Raw genomic sequence first — 10,707 nt, 5'->3', positions numbered from 1 at the left:
AACAAGTGCTGTTGAAATCTCCAATTCTGTCGTTGGGCTTAAGTATATTGCTTATAAGTCTATGATTTTATGTGTTCAAATACTTTAAAAATTTGGGGGAGAACATGCATATATAAGATTGTTAAGATTTGTGGAATGGTTCTCTTCATCAGGTAATGTACCTTCTATCTCATATAGTAGTTTTTATTTTGAGGTTCATTTTCTCTTACATTACCAGACTTACTTGAGCTTTCTTTTGGTTAGTGATTTCATAATGCAGATTTTCTTCCATTGCTCATAAGATAATAAATGATTTTAATTAAATGCCTACCAATACAGAAATAATCTTATTGTAGTGTTAAAGTGCCTGACTTTACGTTTGGCATATGAACAGCATATCCAGTCCAATACTCTTTATATAGTCTCATTTTATGCCAATACCTTGACTTTTATCAGCAAATTTATAGAGCCCAAAGAGAAGGTATTGACCACTCCATTCATTAGATATAAAAATATTACCTCAATAAGAGAGTACCTCAATTTTATATTTGAGAGTTTTTTGACTAAATCATTATTATTTAAATGAGGTCAATGAAAATCATTGAGTTAATCATAGAAATCTTTATTTGCCTCATAAAGAAAAACTCTAAAGAAATACATTATTTAAAACTAAATGTCTGAGTGAAATTCATGAATAATGGTTTCAATATAGAATTCATCTCCTAATGTAACATATCACTTTCCCCCAACTTTCGAATCAATAGGACATTGTGTCACTTAAATACAGTACTTAATTTGTGGTTAGTGCTAATGTTGTGTTGCAGTAAAACTCACAGGGAATATTTTCTGCATTTTCCCTACTCCTAGGTCTTTTCCAAACAATTTCATATGCAAAGGATGACAAAAAAATGCTAGCATGTTTCCTAAAACTCCATTCTTCAGGCAGAATGGAAAGATAAGTTACTCTGACCATTTTTTTTTCTCTTCCTGTCTACTCTTTCATGAATTGAGTCTGTGTGAAAATAAATCAGAGTGTATGAAATTAACTTGTGCTATTTAATTCTGTCTCCTTCAGGAAATGAAATGAGTTGTTAAACCAGAAGCAAACTTATCTTATTCCTCTTATTTCTTCCCTTTTAGGAAAACCTTCCTGCAATTCTATTTTTGTATGGATGGGATCTATCACTGAATTTAATCTTTACTATGAGATTAGCATCAAAACTGCTTGAGTGTATTTGACTCATGTTCAATCAGTAACATTTGCAATTCACTATTATTTGTGGAAGACTACACAAGTTCTAGGTATTTACTGCTGTTGTTTTGGATACACTTAATTACATGAATATCTTCTAATTGTTTTTGCAATGCCCTACCAAATATTTAAGTGTTTTTAAGCCATTTTTTTTCTGAGTGGAGAATCATTTCACCAAATTCAGAATAACAACTGCAAGGTGGTAGAACAAAGAATTGAGAAATGATATAATAGTACTAAAAGAGAGCTTTGAAATCAGTGTAATTCCTTTTTTTTTTTTTACAAAAGTAAAAGATAAGGCTCAAATGAAATGATCAAAGAACTTTTAAAAAATTTAAAGATTTTCTGTATGATCTTCTTTGGATACAAAATCCTGAATTGTGCTAATCTCTACCCTCTTTAGGTTCTTTCTTTTTCTAGACATACTTTTCATTGGTTTCTACCTTCATTCTTCATTACACCAAACATTTAGGAGTATCTGTTCTATATCATATACTGTTATAGTCTTTTTGAATACAGAAGTGGGAGGAAATTAAGTTCTCTTTGTCATCTGGGGTTTATATTTTGGTAAGGAAAATGTACCATAACACAATGAATAAATGAGTTGCATAAAAGAGGCAAATGAACCATGGAGTTAACAAAGAAGCCCAATTTCCAGGAAAATCTCCTGACAGCAGTTTCTAAGGCATTGATTCATTTCATTTAGTTATGTAGTAGAAAAAAACCTACCACTTCAAATTATTCCCCCTGAATAATTAGAAATTTGTGTCCTTTGACCAACAACTAACTAATCCTCCCACTTGGAATCCCCAGGCCATGGGAACACCATTCCATTGTCTTCTTCTGAATTCAGTATTTTAGATATCATATGTAAAAACAATTGTGAATATGTCTTTCTGTAAATGCCTTTCTTCACATAAGAAATGGCTTCCCGATCCATCCATGTCATCACAAATGACAAGACTTGTATAAAAACAACAACAACAAAAAAGTCAAATAGAAATCTATTTTGTAATTCATTCTTCAGTTGGTAGATAATTTGGTTTCATCCAAGTTTTGAGTATTTTTGAATTATGCTGCACTGAGCATGGAAATACATATTATCTTTTCACAATACATGCTCTAGGTCGGTAGGTAGATAAATTGATTGATTCATTCCATGGAGTATTGCTGGATCATATATGATCATATGGCTTCTTTATTTTTAATTTTACAAGAAGTCTCCACAGTGTTTTTCATATGGTGTACTTATATTCCTATTGATAGCATATAAGAGTTCACTTTTTTCATTTTCTCTCTGAAAATTGTTATCTTTTATCTTTTTTAATAACAGCCTTTTTAATGGGGTAAGGAGATATCTTGTAGTTTTGATTTCCACTTCTTTTATGATTAGGGATATTGATTTTTTTCAGAAAAAAATCTTATCATTTTTATGTTTTCTTTGGAGAAGCATCTGTTCAAATTCTTTGCCATATTTTAAATAATTTGTTTACATGAAATCAAATTATTAGATTTTCTTATACACTTTATATATTAGAATCTTATCAGATGTATATTCTTCAAATAGTCTCTTCTATCCTATAGGGTTTCTCTTTAATCTTGTCAGTGGTTTTATTTCCAGAGCAGAAGCTTTTTTGTTTGATGTAATCTCATTTGTCTACTTTTACGTTTGTTTCTGTGTACATATCTTAGTGATTTCAGTGTCCTGAAGTGCTTCCCCTACGTTTTCTTCTACTATTTTTATAGTTCTAGGGCTTGTCAGAAAGTTATTGACAAAACCAACATAATGAAAATTTTCTACTATGTTTCCTTTTAGTAGTTTCATATATTTTATTTAAAATGCTAAAAAATCGTGAAATCTTTTGATATACTGTGATAGACAGGCCTAAATTCATTCTTCTCCATGTGGCTATCTAATTGTCCTAATTTCCTTTTAGTAGTTTCATATATTTTATTTAAAATGCTAAAAAATCGTGAAATCTTTTGATATACTGTGATAGACAGGCCTAAATTCATTCTTCTCCATGTGGCTATCTAATTGTCCTAACATCATTTATTGAAGAGACTGTTCTTTTGCCATTGTGTTTTTGATACTTTTACTGAAAATCAATGACAAGAAATAACTGGATGTATTTCTGGGTTTTCTGTTCCATTTGTGTTTGTATATTTTTTATGCCAGTACCATGATATTCTGGTTACTATATCACTGCAGTTCATTTTTGAAGTCAGGTAGTATGATGCCTAAAGCTTTGTTATTTTTGTTCAAGACTGTTTTGGGCTATTTGTGATCTTTTCTTGTTTCATATACATTTTAAGATTAAATTTTATGTTTTTCTAAAACTTGTCATTTGACTTTTGGCAGAAATTGCATTGATTCTTTAGAGCACTTTGGGAAGTATAGATCTTTAAGTATTACCAGTTCTTCTAATTCATGACCACAGGATGTTTTTCCTTCTTTTATCTGCTTATAATTACTTTCTCTAACATATTTTATACTTTTCAGTGCACAGGCATTTCACCACCTTGGTTAATTTTTTTTAATATTTATTTTTTAGTTGTAGTTGGACACAATACTTTTATTTTATTCATTTACTTTTTTATGTGGTGCTGAGGATCGAACCTAGGGCCTCACATGGGCTAGGTGAGTGCTCTATCACTGATCCACAACCCCAGCCCCCATCTTGGTTAATTTTATTGCTAATTACAATTAAGATTTTTTGGTGTTATTATAAGTGGGGCTGTTTTCTTGATTTTTTTTCTGATATTTTTTAGGGTATAGAAATGCTAGTGATTTTCTATATCCTACAACTTTACTAAGTTCATTTGATATTACCACCAGTTTTGTTGGTAAAATGTTGTATTTTATCTATACAAGATTATATTGTCTGCCAAGGTACTGTTTGTCTTCTTCCTTCCTTTTTATGTGGGTCTCCTTTATTTTTTTCTCTTGGATAGTTACTTGATTCAGATTTCTTGTAATTGAATACAGTGGTGAGAGTGGGTATATTTTATGTTTTCCTATTTAGAAAAAAATCCACCCCCCACTTAGAATTTGATGTTTGCTATGGATTTGTCATATATGGCTTTTATTGTGTGGAGATACTTTTCTTTTACACTTACTGTATCAAGTTTTCTAAACAAATGATGTTGAATTTTGTTTAATGCTTTTTCTGTATTTATGGACATGTGATTGTACAACTTTGTCATTCATTCTGTTAGTGTGATATATCACATCTGTTGATATACTTATGTTGACCCATTCTTGTATCCCTGGGGAAAATCGCACTTGATCACGGAGAATGATTCCATTAATATGTTAAATTTGGTTTGCTAATATCTTGTTAAAAATTTAATCTATGTGGGAGGAATATTAAACTTTAATTGTTATATGTATTGTTTAGTTGTAGATGGACACAATATCTTTCATTTTTTATGTAGTGCTGAGGATTGAACCCAGTGTCTCACATGTACCAGGTGAGCACCCTACAACTGAACCACAACCCCAGAACCTGAACTTTAATTTTTATTTCTTTTTTTGTCATAGTCTTTAGCATTATTGTAATAATGGCTTCATCAAATGTGTTTTGAAAGATTTCCTTTTCTTCAGTTATTTAAATGAGTTTGCAATCATTAGAATTATTTCTTCCTAGAGTGTTTAGTAGAGGTGAGCAATGGCTCTAATACCTTGGGCTTTCTTTGGAAGAATATTTATGACTGAATCAACTTCCTTACCAAGACTCTTGCTTTTATAACACTAGTTTCAATATCATTTACACAGAAAAGATACTCAGTATAAAATCCATTTTCTTAAATTGATTAGTGCTGTTTTGTGTTCTAACATATAATCTATAGTTCAGAATGTACTAGGGGCACTTGAAATGAATGCATATTCCACTGCTGTTAAATTAACTGTTCTATTCTAATGTGTACTTTATGTCCAACAGTTTCTTATATGTTTCTCTCTGAGTGATTGTCCTTCATAGAAAGTGGTAGATCAAAGTCCTGTACTGTTACCGCATTGCAGCGTATCATCTTTCAAAACTATTAATATCTGTTTTAAATGTTTAGATGCAGTAATGTTGGGTGCCTATGTATTTACAAGTGTTATATCCTTTCAATGAATTAACCCATTTATAATTATATAATGACATTTTTGTCTTATTTTACAATTGTTTTAAATTTAAGTTTTATTTTACCTGATATAAGTACAAGATACTCCTTCTCTCTCTTGATTTCCATTGGCAGGCAACATTTTATTATATCCCTTCCTTTACAGGTTATATGTGTCTTTACATGTAAAACAAGTCTCTTGTATGCAGCATAAAATTTTTTATTTTAACTCCTCATTCAGGTATACTGTGTCTTTGATTTTAGAGAACTATATTTACCTTTAAGTTAATTAAGTTATATTTAGTACTCCCATTTTTGTTCACTGGTTGCTTTATATATCCTTTGCTTCTTTCATCCTGTCTTCCTTTGTAAATAAGTGAATTTTCTCTGATGGTATGCTTTCATTCCTTTTTTCTTTACCTTTTTGTAACTATTATGTTTACCATGTGGTAACTTTACTTTGTGGTTACCATGATAATACATAACACCTTTTTTTTCAAGGCCAAAGACTGAACTCAGGGCCTTGTGAATGCTAGGCAAGTGCTCTTCCCCTGAGCTAAATCCCCAACCCCTGCATAACACATCTTAAACAGCTATTTCTAAGCTCATTTCAAATTATCTTTGATCACATGTATAACTCTTTAATTTGGTTCCAGTACCACCTCTCAGAGATTAAATTGTCAGTGTCACAATGTACATAGTTTATTGAATCTGTGAACAAATTCTTGGGGCTATTGCTATTTTTAAGGATTTTATTTTCTATCATTCATGCTAAAAGTATAGGTAATTTGCAGAGCATTATTACAGTGCTAGAATATTCTGAATTTGACCATATCCTTCTTTTTACTGATGAATTTTTACCTTTATATGTTTTTGTTTTACTCATTAATGTCTTTTCTTTTTCCTGAACAACTCTCTTCAGAATTTTATGAAATAGATTTGACAGTTATGAACTTCCTCTGTTTCACTGTCTCAGACAGTATATATTTTTCTATTTCTGAAGAACATCTTTATTTGGCCCTCTATTCTTCATTGGGACATTTTTCACTTCAGCTCTTTCAGTTCATCTTCTTATTCTCTCCTGGCCTGTGAGGTCTCTGCTGAGAAGTCTTATTGATAATCCCTTGTGTGTTATTTGCTTTTTTCTCTTGATTTCAGCATTCTCCCTTTGTGCTTGACTTTTTACACTTTCCTTAAGATATCTTGGTGTCTTATTTGAATTAAATGTGATTTGCAACTTTGACCATCCTATACCTGGCTATTTTATCCATATTCAGAAAATTACTCTTACACTATTTTTTTAAATAAGCATTCTATGTTTTCTTTCTTCTCTGCTTCACAAACTTCTCTAACTTAAATATTCACTTTTAATTCTTTCCAATGGGTTCTATAAGCTTTATTCTTTTCTATTTATCCATATTTCTTTCTCTCTCTATAGATTTTTAAATAACATACATTTGAGTTCCCAAATTCTTTTTACTTTATCAATTCTCCTATTGATTTTTCTATTGTATTTTTCATTGAATTCATTATATTCATTTCCAAACTTCATTTTATTTGGTTTTTTAAAAATTGGAATTTTTTTGTTAAAGTTCCATTTTAATCATTTATCATTGTTATTGTTTTCCAGTAATTTCCAGAAATTCACTGAATTTCTTTAAAATGATTATTTTTAATTCTTTGTTAGGTTGCATATCTCTATTTCTTTTGAGTAAACTACATTGAGACTTTTGTGTTTTTAGTGATATACTGCTTAAATTTTTCATGTTTCTTATTCCGTTAATAGAATTTCTGTGCATTTGAAGGAGAAACCCATTTCAATCTTCTCAGACTTACATTGTCTGAAAAAGATATGTACACGTGCAGAAGATCTGTCAGGATTTTATCTTGTGTCGTGGTAGTTGGTTGAGATGCCTTGTTGCTGGAGTCCTTCAACAGTGTTGCCTGGTCATTTAGTTAGCAAACAGCAAGCCTAGAATGTAGGTCCAGGGGGTGAACTTGTTGACAGGATCTCCATAGGTTCTGAAGTCCAGGTCCATGAGGATGGACTCAGAGCCTAGGTTAATAGAAGTTGGTCCAGAAATTCATGTTTCAGTCTGAAGCCTGGATCCACAGAAGTTGACTTAGACCTGAGTTTGCCCAGAGCCTTATACCACTATGACAAGACTTGAGCCAGAATTATGGGAGTGTACCAGGAGCCTGGATCTATAGGTGTGTTGTGTGGCCTCAGTCTATGTAGTTCAGCCTGACATTGAGGACAGCTAGGTGAGTCTAGACCTTGGGTATGCTGAAGCACAGTTCCCTGGTGCCATGGGAACTACCCAGACAGGAGCCATGGGTTTGATCAGTGCTGGATATATTTGGATCCTGTGTGTACAAGGACTGACATGGAGGACAGAGAGGAAAAATTACTTATGTTTCTTTCAAGGACAAAAATGTTTCTTTGTTTGAGAAATGACTATATGTAGGTATATACTCTCTTTATCCTAATAATCCTGTTATCAACATTGTACCATATACCTTTATTTAAACAGAATGCACAGGAAGTTGCTTTGTTTATCAGAAAATACACAGAAGAAATAAAGTTTTCTTCTGTTGAAGTCTAAATCTCTTGTGAGCAACTTTATTGTGGCATTTCTTTGTTTGGATGAATCACTGAAAGCACAAAAACATATGCCTGAATAGTAGAGGTTTTCCACTGCATTTTGTTGCTGTGATAAAAATGGGTGCACAGAATTGAGTGAATTTATAGGCCAGTTCAATGTGCTGACCTGTCATTTGCTGGAAAAGTTTTCTGCAGTACCTTCACTTTGGGTATTGTACTGCCCTCTCCTAACTGATAATTTATCAGTAATGGGTGTTTCGAAAAACAAAATCGTTGAGACTCTGAGGGATACTATCATTTCTACTTTCCACTAGAAGATAATTTCAAATTTTATTATATGAAATGTGAAGTTGATATATGGTGATTAATTCAGATGCAGATAGATGTAAGATTGCTGAAATGATATGTAAATATGGGAGTAATTTTGTCATTTAAATGGACTTTGTAATGAAATTATTTTACCATTAATTGCATCATTAGTCAAATTTTCTGAATCACTGGTGTGATAATCCAGTGTCATTAGTACTAATCTGAACTCTCTTCCTCCATGTTTTTATCTTACAGTGGCTGCTAACTTGCAGAAGATCATAGACGATCCCAAAGCTTTAAAAACATTGACATTTAATTTGGTAAGTGAGAAACTATAGAAAAAGGGTAATATTTTGCCATGTTGATGATATCAACAATTAAGAATATAGTTTAATAACCCCCTCTGTAATTTTGATGTTGTTTTGGGATCGTTGTTTGCTTTCATCATTACTTTTCTGAAATATATTGGAACATTGTCTGATCATGAGTAGACATTTCCTATATCATGAATATCCTCATTCTTCCAACACGTTTATATTTCTATATCTTCTGTACCTTGGATGCCCTGGCATTTCCTTGCTGATTAAGTCTATATACTATGAAAAACAAAAACAAAAAATACCAAGTTAACTTTTACTCTTTGAAAGCTTTCTCAGGTTTTAAAGAAGAAAGTGCATATTAGTCCAAGTTCATTTTTAACATCTATCCTTCCATATTCAGTGTTTATTATACACACAGTAATTTTGCTTTTGCTACCCTTCTGTGTCTCAAACATATCAAAACCTAAGGAAGTGTTCTTGTGTGAGATATTTCAGACTTGAATACATCTAGACTTAAGTTTAAATAATTCCTCAGTTACCTCAAAATAACACTATATAATGTACAACCAGAAGAAAGAGAAGTTATACTCCATCTATGTACAATATGTCAAAATATGTTTTACTATCATGTATAACTAATTAGAACAAATAAAAAATACCCTAAAATCAGTATTCTACAAAGAGACCAGAGATTTTTTTGATAATATATTTAGACAAGGTAGATCCAGAGCAGCAAACAACCAGCTAGCATATCCAGCATGTTGTAAGGTACTTTACAAATTCTGTGGAGAGAAAAATGACCAAGAATCCATGAAGAAGTCTTCTTGGTCTTCTTGTGTATGAATCAATGTTCCTGGTACTTTCTGAACTTGATTTTCTTATCTGAAATAGGAAAACCTAGTAAATGAAATCTAATGTTAATATTTTCAATATATCTCTAACTTTAGTGTTTGTAAGTTCTTTTCTGAATAGAAATAGAAATCAAGGTTTTATAGGTAATCATTTCTTATGAAACTTGCATAGGCTTCATTGATTCTCTTCATCGTTTTTTGACACTTGATCCATATTTATTTATAATACAGTTTTATTGATGCATAATTGACATATAAAATGCACATTTTTATGCATGTCCATCACTCTGAAAGTATCCTCATGCCCTTTTTTTTGTGGCAAACACTCAACATGAAATACATCCTCATAACAAAGTTCTTTAGTATGAATTCAGCATTGTTAATTATAGGTAGTATGCCATGCAACAGATCTTTAGAAGTTACTCATCTAGCACACACTTTGTATACACTGAAGACAATTCATTATTCCCCTATATCAGGCCTTGGCCATCATCTTCCTCATTTCTGCATTTATAAGTTCAACAATTTTAGGTACTTCATGTAAGTTCAATTTGCACTTCTGTAACTGGCTTATTTTGCCTTGTATAGTATTCTGCAAGTTTATCCATGTGGTTGCAAATGATTAAATTTCCATTTTCATAGACTGAATGATATTACTGAATGCATGTAAAAGGTGTGTGGGGGGTATGCTTTTTGAATCCATTCATCAGTTTTTATGTATAATGCTGCAGTCAACATGGGAGTGCAGATATCTCTCCATACCCTGATTTTGAATATTTGGGATGTACTACATAACCCATAAGGGAGGTTATTAGTGCTTATGCTAGTTTTAGTTTTCATTTTTTGAGAAAAATCCATAGTGTTTTCCATAGTGTGTCTGCCATTTTTCATTCTTACCAACACTTACCAAAAAGTATTTCTCTTTGTCCTCTTCCTTCCAACATTTGTTAACTTCTTTTGTCATTTGCAGTGCAGGGCATGAGGTAAACTCTACTGTGGTTTTGATTTGCATTTTACTTTTGATAATAAGTGAATTTCAACAGACTGAAAACAATGACCAAACATGAACATAATAGCAGAAAATACTAGCAGAAAAGTCATAATAATATGGATTTCAATTTGATATAATAAAATATTAATAAATACTAAATAGCAAACTTTATCATGGTTGATAAAAACAAGTTAGAAGCACAAATAAAAAATCCCCAAATCCAGTGTGACTTTTACACTTACATTACTTCTCAAAAAAATAAAGAAGTTAATATTCTATTAGTGATTTCT

Source organism: Marmota flaviventris, chromosome 1 (genome assembly GCF_047511675.1).
Source record: "Marmota flaviventris isolate mMarFla1 chromosome 1, mMarFla1.hap1, whole genome shotgun sequence".
Taxonomy (NCBI): Eukaryota; Metazoa; Chordata; class Mammalia; order Rodentia; family Sciuridae; genus Marmota; species Marmota flaviventris.
Note: the sequence above shows the minus strand (reverse complement) of the source record.